Source organism: Danio rerio, chromosome 9 (genome assembly GCF_049306965.1).
Source record: "Danio rerio strain Tuebingen ecotype United States chromosome 9, GRCz12tu, whole genome shotgun sequence".
Classification (NCBI taxonomy): domain Eukaryota; kingdom Metazoa; phylum Chordata; class Actinopteri; order Cypriniformes; family Danionidae; genus Danio; species Danio rerio.
The window spans coordinates 27,689,063-27,712,687 of NC_133184.1; positions in this window are offsets into that span (position 1 = coordinate 27,689,063).

The window sequence follows — 23,625 nt, forward strand, 5'->3', positions numbered from 1 at the left end:
TTTTTTTTTTTTTTGTATATATGTTTTTAAAAAGTTTGATAATAAAAATGGTATTGGCAATAAAATATAATAAAATATAATAAAATATAATATAATATAATATAATATAATATAATATAATATAATATAATACAAAACAATATAATAAAAATATAATATAATGCAAATATAAAAAATAATATAATATAAAAATATAATATAATATAATAAATATAATATAATACAAATATAATATAATGCAAATATAAAATAAAATAATATAAAAATATAATATAATATAATATAATATAATATAATATAATATAATATAATATAATATAATATAATATAATATAATATAATAAAAATATAATATAATGCAAATATAAAAATGATATAATATAAAAATATAATATAATATAATATAATATAATATAATACAATATAATATAATATAATATAATATAATAAAAATATAATATAATGCAAATATAAAAACATAATATAAAAACATAATATAATATAATATAATATAATATAATATAATATAATATAATACAATATAATAAAAATATAATATAATGCAAATATAAAAATGATATAATATAAAAATATAATATAATATAATATAATACAATAAAAATATAATATAATGCAAATATAAAAATGATATAATATAAAAATATAATAAAATATGATATATTATAATATAATATAATATAATATAATATAATATAATATAATACAATATAATATAATATAATATAATATAATATAATATAATATAATATAATATAATATAATATAATATAATATAATATAATATAATAAAAATATAATATAATGCAAATATAAAATAAAATTATATAAAAACATAATATAATATAATATAATATAATATAATATAATATAATATAATATAATATAATATAATATAATATAATATAATATAATATAAATGTAGTCTAAATTTAACTTGCATATAATACACACACTAATGTTTAATTATGCATTCACTAATGTGTATTTGTCTGTGTGTTAGTCAACTTTGTGCAGGGACTTTCCTTGTGATGTCTGTGCAGAAAGACCGGAAATGATCCTACAATGTAAACACACACAACTGATTAAGTGCTTACAATTACGCATTAGATATTACTGTTGCATCTATTTTCAGCTGGACAGTATCCGCGGGTCATGGAAGTTTAGGAAGTTTGCAGCTTTATAGTGTCAAATCACTTTTCTGACACAAATAAACTACGATTTGTCAGTTTAATGAAATTAATTCAACATAGTAAACATCCCAAGAACACATACACTACTGAGAGTAATGTTGAGATGTAATATGTAAATATGAATGTATTTTTACCAACAACAAAAAGAAAGAAAATATACAATGAAGATAAACTCAAGATCTAGACATTCTTTGGAAATTTTAGAGAAATTTTATCTTTAGCATCACATTTTAGAACAATGCAATATGCACATTCAATTTAATGGTATACCACTCTTTTTAATCTATCCTCAAGGCACTCTTCCAGAATATTTATGTGTGAATGAGTGTCAGTGTGTTGCCATTTCGGTACTTTGCATATCTTAGCAACTTTTACTGGTCGCAACAGATGGCTGAGATCACCTGTGATGAGACAGTGTGATGGCCAGATGGGGAATGTGAGCAACTGACTGAGCGACAAACAACTCGGCCGTGTCATCCATTAACGATAATCATCATTATCATTCATAATTATTTCTGAAAAAAAAATGATTAAGGCTACATGAGACTCTGATAATAAAATACGTCCCTCAATAAATAAAACCATATTCACCTGCATGTGAATCTCCATCACTTGTGCTCGCTAGAGGTGTCGCACTATTTACAATAGTGGCTCCAAACCTTTATGAGTTTTTTATTGTTGAATTCAAAGATGAGATATTTTGAAGAAAGCTGAAAACCTGTAATCAGTGACTTCAATAGCAGGAAAAACTAGTGAAAATCAATGGTTACAGCTTTCCAGCTTTCCTCAAAATACCTTCTATTGTGGTCAACTGACGAAAAGTCAAACCGGTTTAGAACCACTAGATGGTGAGTAATATAGAGATATTTTTCATTTTGGGAGAATTATCCCTTTAAGATGTGTATTCATCAATGCAAATCAAGATGAAATACAGGGGTAAATGGGATTTAAAACATTTTTAAACTGTCAAACTTTTCCCACAAAATCTTTTACCAAAAATGTAACTTGATTGCTTTAGTAGTAGATGCTTGAGTAACTAAATCTATTTTCTCTCACTACTGACTTAATATGTGACTGTTTAGGGACATTTTGCGAAAATTTATACTATTCATACTTTGCTGAGATGTATAAAATAGCAATACTTGCAAATGCATTTGTAGTTGCAACTTTACAACCTTTTCATAAGCATAACAAGAGTTCATGTTTCAATATTATTTGTGTGTCACAACCACAATGTTTTACAAATGTTATGGAAATTGTGTGTAAAAGCGCTTTGAGTGCCCAGAAAAGCGCTATATAAATGTAAGGAATTATTATTATTATTATTATTATTATTATTAAAGCACAAAAAAAAAAAAGATTCTTGAAGAAATCCTAACACATTTCCATTCCAGGTGAAAATAAATATATATCCCAGCTGATTATTAAGATAAATGCAGGTTATCATCAATCAGGTGTAAACTGGGGCTAATTTGATGCATTGAACATGTTTGGATGTAGTGTGTGTGTCACAGAGATAAACCTATTATCAGTTGCAGATACGTGGGAATGCTGGGTGCGAGCATTCCACGCAACTGAGCCCAGTTTAGGGAGGAGAGAGTGACTTTGAGGGTCACATTCAGGTCAACATCAAGTCACCAATACCACCCAGTTTTAGTTTAGACGGATGTGTTTGTCTATCTATCTGTGTGTATCTGTGGTAGGGCTGGAATGCTGAAGTTGTATATGTAGGTTTGCAATTAAAAAATAAACACACACACACTCCGGCAGCAGCTGTCTCACCCCATGAATTTGCCACCTACATACGGGAGGTTGGAAGGTCAGAGGTGCTCAAACAGTGAAACCGGCCAAAAATATCAGCCAAAGTATCTCAGGTTATCTTATACCGCAGACTTGAACTCCTAACACAAGCTGTCTTCAGCAAGTCTTCAATAATTATAAATAAAATAACTTCAGTAATAAGCATGTTACTTTGGCCGAAGTTTTAAGAACAAAGTAGTGATTTAAGCATACACCATGTGACACATTTAATCAACACAACATGCTCAAAAAAGGTGTTTAGTGAATTTTTCTTTAAGTAAATGAACTCAAAATCATAATTGACATTTGTTTAATATTTAAAATAAGTGAAGAGTGAATTCTTACAATACTTTTTTATTGTACATAAAATACGTTAAATACACCTAACATCACTTACTGTCAACATGTTTCAAATGCAATCTAAAGCAAAGCATGCTTGGAACTAAACTACACGTCAACAAAACTCATGTAGCCCCGACACAAAATGATTAATTTTACTTTTTAAGCTATGTTGTTTATTTAGTGGATTGAACATAATAAAACATTTTTTGTAAAACATTTTCAAGAATTTTATTGCTTCAACTCATTTTAAGCAAGTATTTTGAACTAGCATAATAAAAAAGAAACATTGCACATATTGTACCCACACTCAAAAAAAAAAAGATTTTTGCTGCTTGTTCTACTTGTTCTTGTTGTTACTTTTTAAATGAGTTTCAACAGAATCAACATAACCCAGCAGACACACAACCTCATAAGATGTTAATATTAAGTTAGATTTAGGTTGTGATGTCAGGTGACCAAAATTCAATGTCAAGTCAGCGTCTAAGGACAACGTTATCTTGACGTCCAATAACGACATCAAATGATGTTGATATTTGGTTGATTTTAGGTTGTGTTGAAAAATGACCAAAATTCAACGTCGAGCCAACATCTTAAACCAATGTCATATTAACATCAAATACTGACATTAATTCATCAGGTAGGGCAACCAAAATTGAACGTCTGAGGAATTTTCGAGTCTATTAGAACAGGGGTTCTCAACTGGTTTGGCCATGGGACCCACATTTTTACATGGTCATCAAGCCGCGACCCAAATTTTTGGGAACTATAATACAGTTTTGGGAATTATACTTCATTTGTATTTATTTGTTAACATACACAAGTAGTGACTGATAAATCATAAGAAATTCACCAAGACTTACAAATAAACACTATTTTATTGCTGTCATTTAACAAAATGGATCAAATAATAGAAATATTACAAAATAAAATTGACAAATACTGTTAATAAAACATGTTTTCTGGTTTCTAAATGTTGTTTTATTTAGAAGGTTTCATGCTCTCTTTTGAAACCACCTCAATACATATGACACTAAGGCTTTAAGTCTTTTTTGTCGTCAATATATATCCATACTTTACATGTTCGGGGTCCTACTTGGGCTTCGACATATTTGTTGCTATAATAAAATGAAACTTCACATGTCAAACAGTAGGGTTGTCGTGCACGCATTTCAAAATAAAAGTCTAGTATAAGCAAAATAAGTAAAAAATGTAACTTTTGTTGTTGTTGTTTTTACCACACACTCCGCGACCCACTGAAAATGTTCCCGCGACCCAGTTGAGAAACTGTGTAAATTGTGTGAAACTTAGCATTTCTAATCTTGCCAAATATAGAATTTACAACTAAAATCATTGTGAACATATCCAAAGTGTGTACTTCCAGCAAAGGTTCTAGAAATTGTTAAATGTTCCTTGAGTAAGAAAACCCCTATTCTGTAAAAAAAAAAAAAAAAAAAGTAAAGTGTCTTCACTTTACACTCTTTAAATCCTTCATCTTAAAGGACCCTATAAAGTGGCCAGTATTCACTTGGGTTTGGAATGACCCCGATTTTGACTATGATTGTTCTCTGAAGTGCCCTTTGGAGGCAGTTACATGTTTTGAAAGCACTGACAGTAAACTCTTTTTTATATACAAAAACTGCAGTCCTTCCGAATTACTAAAAGTTGAATTGCTTAAGTAATTTTGTTCCCTCTTTAGAATTTAAATTGTGCAAATTATAAAATTGTAGGAACACAGACTTAAAAAAATATAGCCATGATATCTTGTTTTATTTTTCCCCGGCATGCCATGTGTGGAACTTCGTAATCCAGCATAGTATAAATAAATTCCCAGACACAGTACATCCATCATGTTGGCACTGTCCTTTGACCTGTATGTTCTTTAAGAGATGATGCATGAACAAAATCTGTGAAAATAACTCATTCTTAAATACGAACATTTGAAAGAGCCCCTCAGCTCACAGGCTTTTGACATTTTTTGTACTTTGGAAATATATGATCTGCACATTTCACACGTTGTCTTGATTAGACTCCAATATTGCCTTTTTAAATAACATTAACAATTATTGATTATAGATTCATCATATACAGTGCTCAGCAAAAATAAGTACACTCTTTGAACATGAATATTTGTATCCATTTCTCAATGAATATAGCCAAGAATTTTGGTGCATTTACAAAAAAAACACATTTTAATAAACTGTTATATCTATTAAAATAAGAGTGTGGGCCTCTAACATCCTTAGCAATAGAAATATAATGCATTTAAATTTAAATGTGTTACAAAAAAAAAAAAAGCCCTGATTAATTTTTATATAGGATGCTTTACGGTTATATATTTATGCATATGCATTATATTAGTGAATACCAAAGCCAAACTAATCTAACAATTAAATCTAAAGATCACAGTCTAAAAAATATATACATTGAGGGAAAATGTTAACTAAAAGTTTAATAAATAGGGAAAATAAATAGAGGAGCGTACTCATGCCGAGCACAATATGTTGAATCTAGTTAGTGAGAGTGTATAATATAGAGTTTGCGTCATCGGAGTGGGTTAAAGGGCATCCTTTAAAGTGACCAAAAGAGTGTCATGGTAAGTGTCAGCGCTAAGCAGCTCCGTGTCACTGTGAGGTGATAGAAGGTGAAACTTCTCACTCCTCCATTTAGAAAGTAAGCGTCACACAGACTCTCAGACTTAATAGAGCTGTCAATCACACCTGACCTCGGCGGTCAATAACCAGACCACAGCATGAGCCGCTCACTCGGGGACCAGTCGAGCTTGCATGCAGACCTGCAGAATTTCAATATTTAATTTAGTTTAATCAAGTGAAAAGATCAGAGAGATTAATTACCGTTTCAAAGTCTAATTACGCTATAATTTAAATATACAAAATTTTGCATTCAAATGGTTTGTTATTATATACTTCATGTTCAAAGAATCGCTCCTGAGGTTAATTACATTGATTGGAAAGGCTGTTTTAATTACTGCTTCTAAATGTCAGCATGTGCAATAATGTTAAACGGCCGGGGGTCAGTAAGTTTAGTGAAATTAATAGTTTTATTTAACAATGATGGATTAAATTGTTGACAAATGACAAAAAAGACATTTCCAACACTGTAAAACCCAAAAAGTTAGTGTAAAGCATTAGTTCGAAAATGAATCCTCATGAGTACTGTGAACTTAAACCAGTTCAGTTGAATGAGGTATTTTATTAACTTATTACCTTTAACACTGAGTTCAAAACTCTTTTCAAATGAGTAAAATTAACTTCCAGTTATTTATGAGGTAACTACACTCAGTTGACTGTTGGGTTTTACAGTGAATGTTAAGAGCAACTCGTTCTTGTTGCACACAAGCTGTTTTAAGCTGTAAACTTCGGCAACTTTTTCCGAAGTTAAAATTGGTGATATATTATGAAAAGCTCTTACAGTTTTGATGGAGATTTTTATTATATTTAGATTTTGGCATCTGTTTATAAAGCATTTTTACCTCTCATTTTGATGTATATATGAATTGGCAAATAGTATTAGAATCTATTAAATTAGGACTCAACCTAAGACACAAAAAAAGGTAAAGATTAGTTCTGAAGGAGAAAAAAGTTCAGTTCCCCTTCACCCAAAAATGAAACCGAGCCTTATCATTATACCTTTAAGACATTGCAGGCATTATAAAATAACAATTAAATAAATGGTAACACTTTAGAATAATGATCCATTAGTTAATGTTAGTTAATGTATTGATTATATTGTATACATTAACATGGACCATTAATATGGACCTACATACACCTAACCTACATATACAACTACAACATTCCAGGGCTGCGTTTCCCAAAAGCATCGTAAGCCTAAGAAGTTCGTAGAAATGATCGTACGACTGATCTTAATATTACGGTCTGTTTCCCAAAAGCATCGTAACTTAAGTAGCACTTGAAAATCTTCGTGGATCTACGAGTGCTCTGGAGTAATCGTAAAGCCTTAAGTGCATCGTAAGGAGACAGAGTTATGAGGGCACCTGCTGGACAACCGGCAAATTGCACCTACAATTTACTTCTCTTCAAAGTCATTATTCATTTTATTTGTACGTATATCTCTATTCATTTATATTTTCTACACATTACACAATTCAATATACAAATAATAATAATTAATAATTAGGCTAAACTTTTCAAAAATAAATGTAAGAGCTTATTTATTTATTTATTTACTTATTTATTTATTTTGATGTGAGATAAGCAATTTTTGATAAAGAAATTGATAAATAATTCTACTTAATTAAGGTTTCATATAAATATCGAAAATGATGCTGATGTCATTTCCGGCAAGGACTGTTAGAATTAGTTTTATGCGAGATTGGAGCAAGACAGTGTTTTTACAGTACGACATTTCCAGTTAATTTATGTTTTTAAACTGGCTCAAAAATATTTTTTTTTATGTTATTCGAGTTGAATATACATTCACACAAGTAGAAGAAGAATTATATGGATTGCTATAACATGTGCAACAATAACGAGCCATTCTATAGCGTGACATTTCAGCACTTAACAAACGGATAGCGACTCCTAAGTTGCACTTAAAGCTGGGCTACGTGCAATTGTGTTAAGTGCATTTTTGGGAAACGCACGTGAAACAATAACGAACGTTCGCAAAATGACTCGTAGAAAACGCTCTTAAGTGCTAAGATCAATCGTTATCGGGAAACGCAGCCCAGGACCGTTAACATGAACCATTATTTTAAAGTGTTAACAATAAATAAATAATTGAGATTCAGTGCATTTTGAGATTTTGTGCTTTTTGCGTTTCCTGTTTTCTTTTTTCAGTCCAATAGAAAGAGAATATCCAAAATGAAAGAATGAACCAGTTCACTAAATTGGACTGATCCATATAAAACAGTTCATGGATCAAGCGAACAAAAATCTATAAGTTACTCAATCAAAACCCAGTTTGAATGTGTCTGACAGTCACTCTGACTCAGAATGAGCCAATATAGCAGTGTGAGCCCATGATGCAGGTTTGTGCCAAATTATTCAGTGCTTCAGTTACTATGAAAGTGACTGGAAACAGTTTTGACCCAGACCAACAAAAAGAGGTATTAAAATATATAAAGGACAAAATACAAGTATTTACTCAATTATGCTGAGTACTGTATATATGGAAGGAGGTAATACCATAAAAATAGATAATAACAGTGAAATTTTTAAAGCTCTTAATAGTGATAAGAAATGTTGATGTTTTGCATGTATCAAGTAAATAGTCTAAGTAAACTGTAAATCTGTCTTGATCAACCCAGCATTTTACAGAAACACCTCAAAACAATACACCACATTTTGAAAATGAATATTTTATCCATATTTATTTTATCTATGAATATAGGCAATGTATTTTGGTGCATTTAAACAAAACAGATTTATTAAACAGATATATCCATTAAAATAATATTTTAGTCACCAAATATATTTAGAAATTGAAAGATAATACATATAAATTCAAGAAAAATATTGAAAAAAATTACAACCTACAAAATTTCAACTGTTTTGTTCATTTTTTCTTTTTTTCTTTTTTTTCTTCTTGATTTTTCCTCTTTTTAAATGTGTATTTAAGATTTTTCTATAACATAAATTTGGGTATACTAGCTTTTGGACCGTTATTTTAAGTTATTTTGTTAGATAAGTTAAGTTTATTCATGAACTAATTTCGAGAGGATCACATGCTTATGATTGCTTGCGGCTGGTCCTGCATTATCCAATTTATTTTTCAACAATCAGACGATTCCTAAGCCATTATAAATACCCTAAGTTCCATTTGACAGCCATCTTCGTTTTGAAGAATCCCCCTTCCGCCACTACCTCCTCCTCCTCCTTTTCTTATAAATGGGTGGCACGGTGGCCCAGTGGTTAGCACTGTTGACTCACAGCAAGAACGTCACTGGTTCTAGTCCTTACCAAGCCAGCCGTCTTTTCTTTGCGGAGTTTACACATTCTCCCCATGCTCACATGGTTTTCCCCCGGGTTCTCTGGATTCCTCCCACCTTCCAGAAACATGCAACTTATCTGAATTGACTAATCCAAATCATCTGCACCATAGACATGCACCTAGTAAGTTCTTATCTCTTAAGAGCAATCCCTATCTGTTCATCGGCTACTACAGCAGGGGAGTTCTCAAGATCTAACTGAGCTCAAACTCTCCTCTCGCCTTGAAAACGGAAGAGAGCCCCGGACTCGAGGATCTTATGAGCTCAGGGCTCTCTCCCGGGACAGCATTCCAAACAAGCTTAATAATCAATCATCAGCTAAGTGTGAACTCTTGAAGCTTCAGATTTGGCTTCATTACCGACTAATCTAATGTATATGCACAAATATAACATTGTACAGCTTCCTATTAAAAATGTGAATTTAAAAAATAGATTTGTGAGGAGTGTATTTATATTTGCTGAGTACTGTACACACAACCCGCATTTTGAAAATGAATATTTTTATCCATTTCTCATTAAATATGGGTAATATATTTTGGTGCATTTGAACAAATTATTTTTATTAAATGGATACATTTATTGAAATAATATTTTAGTCACCAAATCTCTTTAGAAATAGAAAGAAAGTACATTTAAATTCAAACAAAATTATAAACTACAAAATTTCAACAATATGTAATATACTGTATATTTTTAGTTTTTCTTAACTGTTGCATTGTCTTTTTTTAAGAAATAAATTCATATTATTAATATTAATTTAATTATTAAAATTATATAAAGTTTACCACTTAAACAAGCAAAATCATCTGCCAATGGGGTAAGCTAAATTTTCCTATTTCAAAAGTAAACTTTGCTTGCCCCATTGATAGATTATTTTGCTTTTTTTAAGGAAAAACTCACTTAACTGTGACATTATTTCTGAAAGAAAGACAGTATTTTGAAATAGAAACAAGACAAAAAAATCTAAGCAAGAAAACATTGCAGTTTACTGTCATCAAGGCAAAGACAAAATTAGTTTTTGTAGTTTCATTTTTTTTAACTCTCCGTTAAATCACAATGGCAAATATTTAAAAAATAATAACAATTTTTTACAGGAGGGTTAATAATGTTGTCTTTAACTGTATACATACACACATGGTTCTCAAACCTTAATTATATTCATATGAGCGTTTGACATAAGCAGACATGCATGTGCAAATGCAAACCCCAGCCCACTTTAAAGCCCTGATTCATAGAGCGTCAGTGAGACGGACGAGGTGAGAAACAAAAGGGCGGTTAGTGACAGTGACACGCACACGCCGCATGAAAATGGGAGTGGAGACTGAGAGGGTAACGGCAAACTGTGCTCCAGACAGCCGAGGTGATGGATATAACGGATCAATCACATCTAACTGTGATGCAAGACATCAGTCAAACATGTGGGACTTTCATTGTGCATGTGTGTTTGTTGTACAAAGAGTGTGGCGGAGTCCTAAGGGGGTCTTTAAGAAGGCAAGGAGTGAGGCTAACAAGCTTTTAAAAAGAGTTTGATATTGTGGAACAGCTTTCATTGTGCACACCCAAATACTATTGCAATGTCCTTCAGCAATAAATATCTACTTTATTGTATGAACATGTTATCTGATGAACGCCTGAATTGTTACCGTGCAAATCAGTGTTCTTGAAACACGACTAATGAGGGCTATTTTCATCTGAAAGGCTATGGCTTATTTTAAGATTTGACTAATGAGCATTTGTGATCTTGACAAATGACATCTTAAGAAAAGTCCTGACACTTTCATATGTGCACTGGAAATGTTTGCATTTCCAGGACAAACTTTGTGTTGCTGATATCTGGTTAATGTATGCCTATTTTTCCCCATGGGAAGGCAAATGTTTTCCCATGCGAAAATTTCTGTTACTTCCCACATTACTCGTTTCATGAAAGTTTCTGGATTATGTTATTTTAAATGTCTTTTTAGGGTCTCCAAACATTCCTAATTTTAATAAATATGTAATAGAACCATTCCAATTTGTGCAGGGTTTCAGCAGGTTTTATAAAGGTAAATTTACAAACTATTTAGGACTAAGTAACAAAAAAATTATCAACATTTAATTTATTAACACAAACTAGAATAATAGCTTAACTACTCTATGGACTGGACTTTCTGCAAAAAAAGAAAAAAAAATGGGCTATATTTCGTCACCTTGGAATTATAAGGTTCTATCTGCATCCTGAATGATTTTGAGATATTGAGCTTCAAAGTTTTTGCAATCCATAGCAAACAGTATGTGGGTAACATCTGTTTTTAAATAAAAACTCCTAAAATGTAAACAACTTATAAAAAAACATCCCATAATGTAAATAAGTTTTTACTTATGTAAATAAGTCATTTAAAAAGAACATGTCAATAACTCAGTTTTACAAAAAAAAAAAAAAGTCAGATAGAACCTTCTAATTCTAAGGTGACAAATTGTTAAATCAAAATACATTTACTTGAGATGCTAAATACAAATAAAATGTCTGTTTTCTTAGAAATAGATCAAATTTAAGTATCAATTTAGTTTAAAAAAAGATGCAAAGTTGAATTGATATTGATAAATATTTTTGAATTGTGTGTAACATTGAATGATAACATACCTTTATTAATTTAACACCTTCTGCTGTAATAAAGAAATTTTAAAGCACTAATTTGTGGAAAAATGAAGTAAGACTTTACAAATAAAAATCATTAAAAACCTTGTTTAGCTTTGGAAGGCTTACGATATCCAGTACATTGTAAAACCCAACAGTCAACTGTATTAAATAATATGAGTGGAATTGACTCTAAATTTACTTAAAGTTAATTCTACTTTTTTAAAAAGAAAGTTTTTGAACTCAGTGCTGAAGGTAATAAGTTAATTAAATACCTCATTACTTCAACCTAAATGGAGTAAGTTCACAGTACTCGTATAGATTAGTTTTTAACTTGAATGGTTTGTAGCAAGCGGTTTGAGTTGACTTAACTAATTGGGTTTTACAGTACTCAGCTGGTTTGAGTTCTGTTCATTTATTGGGTTTTACTGTGCTCAAGTTGCTTCATTTACTCTAATGGATTAAGTTCACAGTACTTATTAAGATTAGTTTTTAAACTTAAATGGTCCTCAAATGGTTTAAGTTACCTTAACCCTTTGGGTTTTACAGTGGTAGCACAAGTAGAATAAAAGTATCTGTTGTAAAGATTACTCAAATTATGAGTAAAAAGTAGCCCTTATAAAGGTACTCATGAGTAGTGAGTATTAGGCTGTGAAAAGCTAATGCGTTTACATGCAGTTTGCGCATGTGTGTGGGTGTAAACGTAACATTCTTAATACAGTAATCATTTACCATATTTATATCAGTGATAAGCATTCTAAATAGTTTTGGTCATTGCGTGTAAAGATTTTGAACATCTTCTTGGACACTTTTAATGCTTCCAGATGGTTTGCTGCAAAAATAGTTAAGTAGAAGTACCAATACAGCACTAAAAATGTACTCGGGTGAAAGTAAAAGTACACATTTTTAAAACTACTTACAATTCCTCAATTACAGTTATTTAAGTATTTGTAATTTATTTCTTTACACCACTGACGATATCTCTGAGAGAAAAAACAATGATTTGCATTGTGTGGTCTGTCATGAGGATGTTTGTACAGTTCTGTTAATAAATTATTCTGACCAACATCTGTAATGCATGTACACACGTGTGCACACACAGGTGACGTCAGCTTTTGAGCTTGTTTCTTTCTCTCACGCTCACCCTCTCTCATGATTATTCATTCTGTCATTCCTGCTTCCAGTCTCAAGACTCAGAAGCAGGAAATGGCCATTGTTTCTAGATCAGGTAGCGAGAGAATGGGACAGAGAGTGAGATGAAGAGAGGAGGTCTGGAGCCGTGATGGATGTGGCTCTTTTCCTGCTGGGACTTTCTCAGGCTCTTTTTTCCTGTGTTACCAAAGTCTCACTGCCTCCCGTATAATTTTCTCAAGGATCCCTACTTAGAGATTAAATAGTTAAGAAGAAGGGGAAAGGAAAGAAAAAAGGGCTGAAGGGATTTTTCCTGAAAATAAAATTCTGTCATCGTTTACTCACCCTCCTCTAAACCTTGTTGAGTTTCTTTCATTGATTCAACACAAGAGATAATCGTTTGAAGAGTGTTAGAAACTGGTGGCCAATGGTTTTCATGTTTTCCCCCTTATGTCAGCTGCTAACAGTTCCAATATTCAAAATATCTTCTTTTGTGTTAACAGAACACTGGCCGCCCTTAATTTAGATGCATATTCCTGTGTCACAACTAAAACGCCACGAAGATAAGTCACGCTCAAGTTAAAGTTTTATTCAACTTGTTTAGTTTTGCCTTTTCATTTTGCTTTCAGTAGTGACATAATTTCCCAGAATACACCATCTGCACCAACTGCAGCATGGCAGCACACGGAAGGAGATGCAAGAATTAGTATTATTTTTGTCATTAATATGATTTTTTACAACAAACAAGCACATGCTTTAATACATTTATAACTGTCATGCTTAAAAAAAACGCTAAAATTAAAACCGCTAAATTTCGCTATCTATAATCCATATAATAACTCCTGTATAGTAGTCCCACAACATACTTTCACATCTGTCACTCAGTGACACTCGAATACCCTGTCAGAAAAAGTCTAGTGGCTGGTAATAATATTTTTACAGTGTCTGGTATAATGTTAATGTTGTTTTTGTGTGTTTACATAGATGAATATGGCCACTTTGTAAATGCACAGTACAGTTACGAGATTATTGCCACATTAGATCATTATAACAACATAATATTGCTAACCTTAGTGATTTTTTACGGATAAATACCAAAAAAAAAGAATGCAACAGCAGTTGCCATCGTCAATCTCATATAAAGTAAGAGGAAACAATGACATATGATGACATGTGCAGGTGTTGTAATGCTGTCCTATTTCTAAGGGGTAAGTTTTGAAGACCTTCCCTTTCAAGGGGTAGGGGTACAAAAATAGAATTGGGATTGGACCTTAATTAGGTTATGTTAACTAAGAAAGTTAGAATAATTACTCAAGCTATTGTATAACTGGTTTGTTTTGAAGACAATTATAAAATATAAATATTTCTTAAGTAGGCTAATAATATTTACCTTATTTTTTTATTATTAAAAACTGCTTTTATTCGAGACAAATTATAAGAAATAAGACTAATTATGACTTCAGATTTTTTTTTTTTTCTGTTTCATAGGAAATACTGTGAAAATTTCCTTGGTTTGTTAATGATCACTTAGGAAACGTTATTTTAAATAAATAAAAAAGAAATGACTTCAACTGTACCTGTTAAAGTTTACATTTGCAAAAATGTGTATTGATTTACCTGAATGTTAAAAATGTGTTGTCCCACTAAAATACAAAGTTACTTGTCAAATAAATTAACAAGGAATATTATTTTGAGTTTAAGTTATAGATTTATAGATTGTCAGAAAAGTTAAAAAAAAAAAAAAAAAAAACGTGTTAGCCTCTAAATCAACAAGTTATGAACTGTCATGCGATTACGTTGGGAAGAAAAACAAAAAACTCATAATGCTCTGGAAATAATATTTATTATTATTATTTTTTTTAAACTGTCCTTTTAAGTAAATTTTCTGTATATACGTAGAAAGAAATGTTTTCCTCCAGTAACTGAGAGAAATAAGAGAACGAACAGAGGCAGGCCTGTACATTTCATCTGTGTCCGATCACCTTTCGGGTCAATCCAATACTGCAGAAATGACCTGTGACCTCTTTGTTTGTCCTGTCAAAGCCCTCCATCCATAAAGCCGTTTATTATGAAAGAGGGTGTCAGAAAGAGCTCACTAACTCTATCTTCTGTCTACAATGACAGAGGCCACATCTAATGGATTTTATGGATTAGATCCACATTTAAACTTTTAACACTTATGAAAAGTGAAGCGTGGCATGAGCTGTACCAAACGGACCTGCAATCTGTTAGTTTGAAACATAACAGCGCTGAACAACCCAATGACAGGGGCGGGACACGCTGTTTGCTTGAACAATGGATGATGTAGTGGTTATGGGAAACATAGAATTGCTTTTTGTTTGCTGGTGCTCATGGTTTAGAAACTGTTTAAGTAGATTTTTAAGTAGAAATGAATGCACATGGAAAACTTTTCTTTCCAAACTAATTTCTGTGTGGTTGTATGTTGTAGATGGCTGCTTCTTGACTCTTGTAAAAAAAAACTTATGACTTTAAATATTTTAACAAAATACAATACAGAAGTGTATGGAATTTACAAGCTTATTATTGGCAAAAATGGCATTTAAAAAAGTTTAATTGGTTAAGCAAAAATGTTTATAAAAATGGTTATAATTTGAAATAATCCTGCTTAGCGCAATTTAAAAAAAGTTTTGTACGTTAACAGGGGCGGACTGGCCATCTGGCAATTCTGGCAAATACCAGAAGGGCCGGACCATTTTTTTAAATGTGGGCCGGTATGCTATTTTTTAAATAACGTTTTTTTTAATATGTATTGTTTTTACATGTTTTTCTCTTGCAAGATGTGAATATTATGATTATGATGATGATGATACTAATAATAATAAATGTTGAGCGTTGGCCCAATCGGCAATGGTTGACTGGTTTCGAGATGGGCAGACCCAATCAGAGGTGCCGAGGTGCCAATCAGAGGTGCCGAAAAGCCCAGAGAAAGCAAAAAATTGCTCTAAAATCAGACGCTGCCAAATGCATAACATTAACTGAAATAAACTCAAAAGGACACTGTCGACAGCAAGAAGGTCGATGGTTCATACCTCGGCTGGTCAGTTGGTGTTTCTGTGTGGAGTTTGCATGTTCGCATGGGTTTCCTCCCGGTTTCCCTCACAAGTCCAAACACATGTGCTATAGGGGAATTGGGTAAGCCTAATTGGCGGTAGTGCATGTATGTGAATGTGTGTATAGGGGTTTCCCAATGATGGGTTGCAGCTTGGAGGACATAAGCTGCGTAAAATATGGTACTGCTTACATTATGTCACCATCTGTACAACAATATAAGTAGTGAATGTGCGTGTCCGTGGATGGGGCTGTGTCGGTGTGGTAATATGGGCTGGTGTGGCTACAGTGCCAGGGCTGATTTTTAGTCCCAGTCCGCCCCTGTACGTTAATATTTTATTTTTTAAATGAATGCCAATTTGATGCAAAATAATAATCGAAACATCTTCTGGTTTAAAAAGAAAGTTTGAAGTTGCGTCACAGTGATATGATAATTGTGTAAATTCCAGCATGAAGATTGGATGTCTGTACCAGCCGGTACAAAGTGAGTCATTGAGTTTTCGGCATTATAAATAAGAAAGATTTGGTTCGAACCAATCAGCACGCTCTATTTTAAATGAGCTGCAATTTCATTAATATGCATGATATAGCTTTGACGACTCGTTTTACCTGTTACAGTGTTTAGAGAGATGCCACATTGTGTTGTCAACCATAATTAAAACAAGTGGTAAAAGATGAAGAATTGTTCAGAGACATGGGTCGTCTGTGTTCTGTTTTTAAATGTGCTGCAATGAAGTTTTTGTTTTCATTTCCCTTCAAATTGACTTACTGGAATCAAATCAGTGAATCAACAGCTGAATCCTTAGCCAGGCTTAATTTTATGTGTGCGCATCAACCTACAAGACTAAAAGCTCTAGAAATTTGTACCGGTTCTGAATTAGATTGTTCAGGGAAGAGAAGTTTCCATCAATTCACAAAAAAATAAATAAATAAAATTGTTACTTTTAGCTGTATTTAGAGCACAAAATACAATATTTTACATATTTATTTAAATACATGTGTATCATATACATACATATTATGCTTATATATAAATATATTACTAGATTATTATTTTACTATAGCCTAAATATAATGATTCTGGAACCTAGGCATTGTTTACACTTATTAAGATGAATTTCAATCATTCACAAGTGAACAACAGTAAATTCAGTGATAAACACTCTAAAACTATTTCATTGTTACAAAATTCATTCAGACTGCCTTTGTAGTGTGAATGTTCATGTTCTCGAAAGCTTTTGTAATCTCGCCGGTCCTACACCACCCAACCTGCTCCAAGCTGAGATCGATCCGGCAACTTTCCACTAAGAGTCGGTTGCTCTACCACGGAGGCTAAAGACCATGGCCACTAGCGTCTGTCACTATAGCACCTTAAAGGCTGGTCGAGTTATCAGCGTGACGCACAACCAAGCTGTGCATTTATACTTCTGTGCGCTGTTTGTGTTGCTCTGCAATAACACTTCTGAATTGCTAGCTGGCAGTAAGGTTTGTATGTTCCCCTGTGTTGAGTTTCTTCCCTGGTGATTAGTTTTTTCAGACCGCTACCTTAAAGTAGAAGTTGCTCAAACTCATTTTAAGATGAAAACCAGCAGATGTGCAACAACTTTAATTATATGGCAAACACAAAATCAAACTTTCCATCTGCAGCTCCTTCACAGGACTTAACACTTGTAAGCTCTCGCTCCAACAGGTTCGCACAACTGTCGGTACCGCCCACACTCATCAGCGCAACCAAGCCGACCAATCACAGATCTTGCGCTACCTGTCGTGTAGTAAAATTTTTTTGAGAGGTGCATCGCAGCGTCGACCACGGGCCACGGCGAGGGCTATGTGACCATGCGAAGGCTGTGCTGGAGCATGCGCTTGACGCAGAAATATAAATCCGCCTTTAGAGGTCAGAGAAGTGAGGTTTACATGCACAACACTTACTAGCTGGCCTCCGTTACACTTTCAAGCAGCCGAATCCTGACTCTCAACTAATTTTTTAAACATTACAGGATGTGTTATACTGTAGCTAGATGAGATTTGAATTTTGATGTCTGTATTGAGCTTGCTTTAAAGGTGAAACATTAACATGTTTCTTTTTTTTTACTTTTTAAAACTATGTGGCTATCAGATAAGAAATTGCTTTATTAATCATTTGTATAATATTTAAGATTTTTTTGCAATTTTATAATGTTAAATTAGAAAATTCTATTACACATGCTCATCCATATACTATCCTGTGACTTGTGATCTAGTCGACCAAAATGCATCTTAATATCAAGTATAAATAAAGAAACACTTTACATCCTTCTTTCTGTATGGAACTTACTTGCCCACTTGTCAGTCACCTAAAGCAAGCTAATACAACAGCACACTTCTTAAGCTGCACAAAATGGATGTGTTATGTTATTAGGACAAGAAGTTTATTCAAATGCATAAGTGAAGAATAGTAAAAGTAATGCAGAAGGTAATGCAATGTTCATCAGATATACTGTTTTAATGGCGCCTGAGGAAAGCTATAAAGAATTAACACACAGCTCAAGCATGTCGGACTGAAAAGCTTCTTGAATTTCCATGAACCTATACACACACAGTAAGGTGACTCTTTGCAGACTCGACCCCAGGAGACTTTTAAGAAGTCGGTGACCAGGATCAGTCCAGTGACCAACAACACTGGAGCTATAGCTGCTATATGACCCTCCCCCTCTCAACACACACACATACACACGCTGCATGATGGGTTAAAGAAACTCCTCCTGAGAGCCTTGTTCTCCCTCTCTCTCTGTCTCAGGTCTTTCTCTCCTTTCCTCTCCTCAATGGCCCTTTGTGTTGGGGCCCCTGGGACATCAACATGACAATGTGCCCCAGCGGTGGGATCCTGTGTTTGTTAAGTGCCCTCACCCTCAAGAGACAGAGGCTACGGCCAACTGAGAGGAGAGGTTAGCCAGAGAGGAGAGGCCATCTTTGATCAAATGAGTAAAAAAAGGGGAAGAAAGAGCGCAGCGACTTTTCATTAACTCAAGTAGCATGAAGGCCATTCATGTTGGGAGAGCGGGAAAAAGCAGCGGCATTATACTGCTCAACTAATCATTTAAAGACGAGGTTAATATGTTGGAGACTTGTAAAATGGCCTGATTGAAAGCGAGTGATCTGGCCTAAGGTAGCGGTGACGTCTGCCCTTTGTATGACGTTGCTCCACTGGAAGGAAATAAAGTTGGTCTTAGTGTAGCAGATGGGAAGTAAGTCATTTAGTTTGTTGTTTATTGATCAGGTCAGACACATATAATACTGTTTATTTCCTCTGGCAAACAATGGAGAATGGTTTCGTGAACTGAACACAAATCCAGCACTAAACACAATTATAAACTGAACATCATCTATTATCATACATGTATTATGTGGTAATGTATTGCAAAACCAGAGACAATATCCCACAGTGTGGATAATAAAGATAAGCACCATGCTATTACCATGCTTTTTGGGAAGTGAAAATGTTCCCTTTTTAGTTTAGCTTATGCTGAACTTCACCTGAAACTATCATTTCAACAGCAACTCTTCCTATTCAGCCCAAATGACCATGGAAAAAAAAACTGACCTAACTCTAAAAAAAACTTTCTCTAAGGCCCTGTTTACACTAATACGTTTTCCTCTTTTTTAAAACGCATAAGCTTTTGCTACAGTTACGTCCTCACCACCCCAGAGTTTTCAAGTGCCGAAAACAGAGTGTTTTGAAAATGCTGAAGAAGCCGTTTTCATTCTAAAATGCTGCTGCTCCGTGTTAGTGTGAATGAGGATAATAGAGACATGTGAAAACGGAGACGTAGCTGCAGATATTCAGAGACATCTGATTGGGGCTAAGTAGCCTACACAGTTCTGTCTTGCATCCTTTCCTTTTAAGTGCAGACTTTACAAGTTTGATATGAAAAACAAACTCTAAAGGTCACGTTCGGTAAATCTTCAAAGAGAACAGTGTAGACTACTTTATAACGTTATTCGCACCATCCTGGCTACGTTGTTTCACTTTCTTTACAATAAAATCAAAACATGATATAAGGAACAGTCAATTTTAATTTTGATATTAACAACTTAACAGACACCAAACATGTTGAGGCATCGTGTAGCTCCACATTCATTTGACTGTCATCTTAACTGTAAGCAAATTTATAACAAAACGGAGCCTAACATACCTGCCTCCTTTCATTTTCATGTCTCTTTTGCTGTTTTAATAACCAATAATAGCAATTTAAAAAAAGAACAAGTAATAGATTCAGAAGACCAAACTTGGAGAATATCAATAGAAATAGACAACAAGATGAATTAAATATCACATTTAACAAATATAATGAGATTAGATCCAGCAGTAGATCCTTGATGAACAGTCACATACACAGCTCTCAACTGGTGAGGTGTGCTCTCAGCACCCAGTGACTCCCTAGAGCTCAGACGCACGCATAGGCTGCAGTGCATGCCAAAAGTGTGTGTGGTCATGTGATGTGCGTAAACAAGGCCCAATTCTCTGAACAAAGTCTTTAAATCAGGGATGCTCAAAGTAGGGCACGTAGTCCAAAGGTGGCCCATGGTAACCTTTGATTTGGCCCGTCATTCCATCTAAGAAGAAATTTAGGGTGCTTTCACACTTGCCTGGACCCTACCCAAGTTCAATTGTCCCCCCTTGCCACCTCCTTGGTTGGTTTGTTCACACTGTTTTTTTTCCTTCTGAACCCTGGTACGCTTGCGTTATCGATCTGCTGTTCTCTTCACGGCCGTTGCTAGATGACGGTCACGAAAGCAAGCACCGAAGTGGAAAGACGTCCGCACATGGCGATCATTCAGCTTTTGGTTTTGGACATACTGTACAGAAAGCGACTCGCGTCCATCTGCTGCAAAAATATTATAAACATTCAGATCATCACACAGTGTCTGAAGAAGCTGTTTTGAAGGAGACAAGCAGACATCACTGTGTATCACTGTGTTTGCCCTGGCTCAGTCCCGCGCATGTCACCAAGGTACGAACCACGACACAGACACACACACATGAACGAATTAACCTTATGAAAACGATAGTTTGTTGTACAGTTGGCGGTTCACTTTGGTTATTTGGTATGACTGCATTCACATTAGAAGTGAACCGTACCAGATTTCGCATGAACCATACACCAGACCACCTCTTTCAGGCAGACTCGGGTATGGTTCACGGGTGCGCACCCAAGTTCAGAAGACATGTTTACACTAGCTAAACCTACCGTACTATGACGTCAAACAAACCCGGGTATGGACCAAAAGTGCTAGTGTGAAAGCACCCTTAGAATGACGATTGCTGCAAATGCCATCAACATAGATCATCGTTTCTAATTTACGTAAACTTTTGTTTGTTTATTTGTTTGTTTAATTGTTGAGCTACAAAAAAACACTGACTGAAATGAAATGTTTCAATTAAATGTTGTGCATGAATTCATTTTAATAAATGTAAATACTGTCACTTGAAGATAGAGGACAATACAGAAGACATTGATGAGCAAATCAAGGCAAAGGCAGGTGCAGCTTGACTTGTGTATTCATCATTAATTACCACTGGGCTCTAAATGTGTTTGCTTTATTGTAAGAATTTCATTTTAAAATGTACAAAAAAAAAAATTATTATTTATATGATTGAAGTATTTTTTTTCTATTTATATTTCAATATCAATACATTAGGAAATTACCATAGCACCTTTAATGTAATAGTTTGGTATAATAACCTTCGACCAACCCCCCTCAATCAGATTTGGTTTTTGGCCCTTCATAAAAAAAGGTTTGGGTACCCCTGCTTTAAATGATGAATAGACCAAGTCAGTCTACACAAGAAGCGTAAATTGGTACTATATTGGTATTAGCAGATATTATCTTGCACTTAGCTCAAAGATAGGTGTGATCAAGGATCTAGAAACTGAGCTGCAAACAAAAAACACAAGTGCCTAAATGTCCACACAAAAGAAGATAAAGTCAAGAAGTTTGATGATACAGTTAGTGTCATCAGACAGACAGCATGATACTACTGAGAGTACATTTACAATGAACAATATACAAAGTTTCCTCATTAAATAATGTTGCATTAAGATTAAATTTACCTGTTTCCATTAGGGGTTTGGATAAAACTATTGCAAAATAACAGTTTCCCTATTAATCAGTTTCAATCAAATAAAATGTGATTTTCTTCCTCTCCCAATAATGATGGTAAAAATCATGATGATAATTTTGACTGATTTACATATATTGCAGCAATCAAACTTGCATTATTATTTTATTTTTTAACTACTCTGGACACCTGCGGCGCAGTTGCACTATATGTCAGCACACTGACAAGGCTATCTGTGCTGACCTAGCTATTATATTTTTTCAGAGCAAATGTAGGAGTGTTGACCAACCATTAACGGCAAGGAAAACAGTTAGACTGTGATGCATGAGTGCACTTTCATGAGCACAGCCATTTACAAACATTTGAAATATTTCCTTTAGTTTCCAAGAGAAGAAAAAATTTGCATACCAATGTCATATACACCCAAAATTGTTTCAAATGTTTGATCCAACCTCTCATTCTTATGTATTTTCCAGTTTTTAGAGTCCCTAGGGCTTTGCACATGTGCACTTTAAAATAGCCCTGGCTGAATATTTTTAGCCTGTAGTTTTTCAGAATAAGCAACTGCCTGTCACAGTTCTCCCCTGGAGTTCGAATGGTTTTGAACCTAATCTTAGCATGACCGTTCTGTCAGCAAATGGGCCTGACAAAAATAGAGTAAGTTATAAATTGGTCTTCATACAGAGGATAAGGTTATCTCTCGAGGAAACCAACAAAATGTGCTAAAAAAAGGACCAGCAGAATAGAAAAACAATTGGTCAACATACTTTGTTCTGAATGGCATGGTAGAATGTTACCTAACCATGTTGTTGCAAATTAAATTGTTACATTTGTTTTCATCTGCACAAATAAATTCCAATATGTGCTTTTATAATTCATTCAGTAGCAAGTCGAAACAGAATCCACACCCATGTTTGTACATTTTATACTGGCTAATTTAGCTATGACTGTGACAACTCTAAATTTCATTTGACACTTTTTGCTCAGTGTATCTCTATTTAGCCACCCCAAAAATCATTACAAACAATCCAAAATGAACTGTAGAATATGTTTGGACAAGCCCAGTGGACTGTTTAGAATATCATATGTGTATTACATTAGCCAAGACATAGACAGTAATAAAGATTATTTAAATTTTGATTTCCACAATACAATGAGCTAATTCCTATTGTGGATTTAGCACTCATAAAATTAAATAGACAATGGTATGGCAACAGTTTAGTGTGGAATAATGTTTCTTTTACTTACTACTTTTTTGTACATGTACATATATGCCCCTGATCACTCAGTAAATTAACTTAAGATGGTGGAACGATAGTACACATAGTGTTGTGAATTGTTTCTCAGGGGTAACAGATTATAGCTGCGCCTGAAATTACACACTACT